This window comes from Bombus affinis, unplaced genomic scaffold (genome assembly GCF_024516045.1).
Source record: "Bombus affinis isolate iyBomAffi1 unplaced genomic scaffold, iyBomAffi1.2 ctg00000280.1, whole genome shotgun sequence".
NCBI lineage: Eukaryota > Metazoa > Arthropoda > Insecta > Hymenoptera > Apidae > Bombus > Bombus affinis.
In genome coordinates this window covers 41,573-47,500 of record NW_026108968.1, presented here as the reverse complement: position 1 = coordinate 47,500, position 5,928 = coordinate 41,573, and the positions used below count along the sequence as shown (strand labels likewise).

The 5,928-nt window shown below is 48.1% G+C and overlaps 2 non-coding genes across 2 annotated transcripts; both read right to left on the bottom strand.

Moving 5' to 3' along the window:
- Positions 1 to 1,073: 1,073 nt before the first annotated feature.
- LOC126927855 (5.8S ribosomal RNA) lies at positions 1,074 to 1,228 on the bottom strand. Its single transcript, XR_007715976.1, has one exon. It is a non-coding gene; the product is annotated as a 5.8S ribosomal RNA (ribosomal RNA).
- A 2,089-nt stretch (positions 1,229 to 3,317) lies between these two features.
- LOC126927846 (small subunit ribosomal RNA) lies at positions 3,318 to 5,240 on the bottom strand. Its single transcript, XR_007715971.1, has one exon. It is a non-coding gene; the product is annotated as a small subunit ribosomal RNA (ribosomal RNA).
- Between the last annotated feature and the right edge of the window lie 688 nt (positions 5,241 to 5,928).

Here is a 5,928-nt window from a genome sequence, read left to right as displayed (position 1 = left end):
AGATACGCGAACGACGGGGAAAATTCGTCCCGATACAAGTAACGCGTACTCTCCGATCTCCGCGCAACGCCTGGGGATCATCTCCCTAAGTCATCAGCGCTCGAAGAAATCACGTGTGCGTTCCCGGATCTACGGCTCTCTTTCGGGGATAAATTACAAGCACAGAGTATGTTAAACGCAACGACGACCCATCGATGCGACGGTCCTCGTCGTTGTCAGTCGCTCGCGCAGAGTATATCTCTACGCACGAAGAGACGGAGTGGGCATTAGATCCCTGGGGCTATTCGAGTAAAACGTCTTAAGAAAAGACGGTTGTACGGCAAAATTCCGCACCGTTACCAAGTTTACTTTTATCTGAGGCTGTTCTCCTTCTCTCCTCTCTCGACCGAGTTCCCATATTTGCTTTCTCTCAGTCTCGCCAAAATAATATTCATTTAAGACGACGTCGGGGGCGCGGACATCGTGCTCATCGAAAACCTGCAAACGTATGCAAATCTGCTGATATGAAAAAAAAATCGGTCACGAGGACAACACTACGTATATATATATATATATATATATAATATATTCGATAACCGACACGAAGCGGTGCATAAGCGGGCGGTCGTACGAAAGGACGACTCACGACGCCGCTAGCACTCACGCAGGTCCGTGACGGTTCTCTCCGCTCTTATTCGTATCCTTCTTCGTGCGCTTCCTCCGACTCTGAAACGTTCTACGTATCGTAAGAACGACGGCGGGTTGTCGAAGGCACCAAGGGACAGAGAGAGACAGAGGTAGAGTTTCGTAGTGTCTCCCGTGAACACGATAGTTTATATATCGAGCATGCGTACGAATTGCACGGTCTCGACACGACCGCGACGAACGCCGACGAGCGTCCAACAATCGCTCGTACGTCGCGTACGTTCTCTCGCGTCCGCTCTTGTTCGTATCCTTCTTCGTGCGCTTCCTCCGACTCTGAAACGTTCTACGTATCGTAAGAACGACGGCGGGTTGTCGAAGGCACCAAGGGACAGAGAGAGACAGATAGAGAGGAACGACACGCAACGCAAGCAGTCTTAGGTTTACGTGAGCAACCCTCAGCCAGGCGTGGTCCAGGAATTGTATCCGTGGACCGCAATGTGCGTTCGAAATGTCGATGTTCATGTGTCCTGCAGTTCACACGTTGACGCGCAATTAGCTGCGTTCTTCATCGACCCACGAGCCAAGTGATCCACCGTTCAGGGTAATCTTTTCATATATTTTTTAAAACTCTTGTACTCCATGTACTCTTAATACTCGGTTCGAGCGAAGCCGAGATCCGACACGACCGACCAACGGGAATCGGACGCGCAGAAGTCGCCGGAAGATCGACGACACGAAAACGTTCGAAAATGAAATCCGACGAACGCGCGAAGATACGCGCGTCCGCCGGCCGGGCGAAAAGTACATTATGATATATAACAACCATCGAGATCGAAGCTCCGTTCGTCAGGAAACGACGGGGATATAACACCCGATTCTGAATCCTCTGTGCAGCACACGATCTCGCGAAGAAATACGCACGGTGGCTAGCCCATATATATATATATGTGTGTGTGTGTATATATAATACGATATGCATTCCTCTCGTCCAATTATTCAAGAAAAAGAGCGTGCGCCTCCATCGTTCGGGTGATGTAAAGATTCGATGGGACTCGCGCGACCCTCGGCCTCGAGCGGTCTTTCCTCCCAATATCCAGAAGCCGAGCTTTGAAAAAACTCTAGCGACGGCACGGGTGTCCGACTCACGACATCGAGGCTTCGAAGTCGGCGATCTCCTCCGAACGGATGGCGATCGCGACGACTCAAAGCGTGAAAAATCGACGAAAGAGAACACATCTCCGTTCAGGTGATTGTTTTTTTTAAAAAATAAAAAAATTCGATGGGACTCGCATCCATCTACCTCGCGCGGTCTTTCTTCCCAATATCCAGAAGCCGAGCTTTGAAAAAACTTCAGCGACGGCACGGGTGTCCGACTCACGACAACGAGGATAGACAGCCTGCGGTCCCCTCTGAACGGGTTATATGCGACGAACTAGACGAAACTTTAGTCGTTCAGGTGGTATAAAAAAAAAAAATTCGATGGGACGCACGCGCAGCCGTCGTCCTCGAGCGGTCTTTCTTCCCAATATCCAGAAGCCGAGCTTTGAAAAAACTCTAGCGACGGCACGGGTGTCCGACTCACGACATCGAGGGTAGACAGCCTGCGGTCCCCTCTGAACCAACTTCGGCTAGACTAGTTACGAATCGTTGCTACGCATCGTCATCATAGTCATCGTCATCATCATCATTATCATAGCGGGCCAACATCCACGCAATGCGTTTTCGTTCTAGGTTACCCGATCCACGAGTATGTTACAAGTGGTTTCGTTATTTCGAACAAAACGACATACGAAGAACACACGCCCTATGGGTAGGAAGCACGTTTCGAGAACGACCGAGAGCGGTGAAAGAGACGAAAGGTCGACGCGCATAAGGTATCCATGGATCTTCGAAGAGAACCTTCGAAGATATGTCGGTATCCTTTCTACATGCGCGACTCGCTACTCGTACTTTCGCTCTCGTCGACTCGTTTTAGTCGCTTCGTTCGATCCCAAAGAGGAGTCTTCGATGTCCCGTTGCTAGGAGGAGAGCAAACGCAACACAGACCACGAAACATAGAAGAGAATAGGCGAGCATGATCTCTCCGACACGAGGCACTTTAGAGATTTTGTTATTCGTTTGTACGGTCTCCACGACGCAAAAAAAAAAATACGAGATCGTGGCGGCGGGTCTTTCTGTATACGGCCTCACGCAAGCGCCTCGATCTCATTTCTCTTTACGGGTGGTTTCCATTCGTAATTTTTCGTTCGATATTCGTGTCAAAGTTTAATTTTCGAAAGCTCAAGTTCCCATTTATAGTTTTATTATAAAATCATAATATTCGCAGACGGCGGGTCTTTCTGTGTACGACCTCACGCAGGCGCCTCGAATTCGTTTATGTATGTATATATATATATATATATATATATATGTATCTCTTCATCCCGATGATCGAGAGAGAGTGCCACCTTCTCTTCATATAGTTTCGTAGCTGGAGGGTCGTCTCCTCCTTATGTCTTTTCATCATTTTGCCAACGGAGTAAGCCACGCTCCGGGCGAATTTAACTGTTCTTTGTTAAAGTATATAGCTTGTTGATACGTCGTATATACTTTGGTTCGTCGATATAGGAGGAGTACGGCTCCTTACCGACTTATACAGTTTCGTATTTTTCAAGTGTTCAAGTCAAATTCTTTAAGTTTTTGTGTTATATCGTTAATGATCCTTCCGCAGGTTCACCTACGGAAACCTTGTTACGACTTTTACTTCCTCTAAATGATCAAGTTTGGTCATCTTCCCGGTAACATCGGCAATGCTTATCACATTGGCCGCGCACCAGTCCGAAGACCTCACTAAATCATTCAATCGGTAGTAGCGACGGGCGGTGTGTACAAAGGGCAGGGACGTAATCAACGCGAGCTTATGACTCGCGCTTACTGGGAATTCCTCGTTCATGGGGAATAATTGCAAGCCCCAATCCCTAGCACGAAGGAGGTTCAGCGGGTTACCCGGGCCTTTCGGCCAGGGAAAACACGCTGATTCCTTCAGTGTAGCGCGCGTGCGGCCCAGAACATCTAAGGGCATCACAGACCTGTTATTGCTCAATCTCGTGCGGCTAGAAGCCGCCTGTTCCTCTAAGAAGATTTGTTTGTACGTTGGTAGTAAAAACCCACCGACCGAAGCCGGGGGCCTTCGAGATACCATAAGTTACGTCTATTTAGCAGGCTAGAGTCTCGTTCGTTATCGGAATTAACCAGACAAATCGCTCCACCAACTAAGAACGGCCATGCACCACCACCCACCGAATCAAGAAAGAGCTATCAATCTGTCAATCCTTCCGGTGTCCGGGCCTGGTGAGGTTTCCCGTGTTGAGTCAAATTAAGCCGCAGGCTCCACTCCTGGTGGTGCCCTTCCGTCAATTCCTTTAAGTTTCAGCTTTGCAACCATACTTCCCCCGGAACCCAAAAGCTTTGGTTTCCCGGAAGCTGCCCGCCGAGTCATCGGAGGAACTTCGGCGGATCGCTGGCTGGCATCGTTTATGGTTAGAACTAGGGCGGTATCTGATCGCCTTCGAACCTCTAACTTTCGTTCTTGATTAATGAAAACATTTTTGGCAAATGCTTTCGCTTCTGTCCGTCTTGCGACGATCCAAGAATTTCACCTCTAACGTCGCAATACGAATGCCCCCATCTGTCCCTATTAATCATTACCTCGGGGCTCCGAAAACCAACAAAATAGAACCGAGGTCCTATTCCATTATTCCATGCACACAGTATTCAGGCGAAGGTAGCCTGCTTTAAGCACTCTAATTTGTTCAAAGTAAACGTATCGGCCCACCTCGACACTCAGTGAAGAGCACCGCGATGGGATATTAGTTGGACCGCCCGCGAGGAGCTAAGCCCACCGATAGGACGTACCACATAATGCCAGTTAAACACCGCGAGCGGTGAACCGACACTGTGACACACAGATTCAACTACGAGCTTTTTAACCGCAACAACTTTAATATACGCTATTGGAGCTGGAATTACCGCGGCTGCTGGCACCAGACTTGCCCTCCAATTGGTCCTCGTTAAAGGATTTAAAGTGTACTCATTCCGATTACGGGGCCTCGGATGAGTCCCGTATCGTTATTTTTCGTCACTACCTCCCCGTGCCGGGAGTGGGTAATTTGCGCGCCTGCTGCCTTCCTTGGATGTGGTAGCTGTTTCTCAGGCTCCCTCTCCGGAATCGAACCCTGATTCCCCGTTACCCGTTACAACCATGGTAGGCGCAGAACCTACCATCGACAGTTGATAAGGCAGACATTTGAAAGATGCGTCGCCGGTGCTAGATGACCATGCGATCAGCACAAAGTTATTCAGAGTCACCAAAACAAACGATGGACGGACAGACGAGCCATCCGCCACCGATTGGTTTTGATCTAATAAAAGCATTCCTACCATCTCTGGTCGGAATCTGTTTGCATGTATTAGCTCTAGAATTACCACAGTTATCCAAGTAAATGTAGGTATGATCTAAGAAACCATAACTGATTTAATGAGCCATTCGCGGTTTCACCTTAATGCGGCATGTACTGAGACATGCATGGCTTAATCTTTGAGACAAGCATATGACTACTGGCAGGATCAACCAGGGATCTTATAATATATTCCCAAAAACCAGCATTTTCGTTTAAAAGTTCTCTCTGTGTCGTAGGTGGCACGTAAGCACCGTACGACGAGACTTTTCATTTTATATATATATGTAATATGACTTAGAGAGCAACGTTCCATGGTTCAGTAACAACGTCACTCAGCCACTTTAATTCTCCTCCTCTCTCACCATCATATATCGATACAAAGATTCATACTTCACAGAATTATTTCTGTTTGTAACTTTTCTCCTCCAACTTCTCTCGTAGAATATAACTTAGCGGTAAAGCACGTATACGCATGCTGGACATACCGTAAGAATATTCTTTTATAAGCTTCAACACCTCTGTAGAGACGCGTTACCAGAAGATAACGCACTCTACAGAACGCCAAAAGGACCATCGTGCAGCTACAAATAGCTTACAACCGATGGTCTCTGCAAGAATGGCTACTCCGTAAGTACAAGCACACACGCATCCAACTTTTGTCAAATACGTGCACACAGGTCACCAGCTTCCCGACTAAGGGGAAGCTTGCCACGTTAACGGTCATTACGTCCTAGACTTCGACCCGCGGCGCAGCAGTGTAGAGAAAAAACCAGTACGAGAACGGAGGAACAGTCGAGAAATAGCGTAAAATACACTAAGACTCGAGGAGCGGTGACTGAATTCTCAACCGAGGCCGTAGAATAGC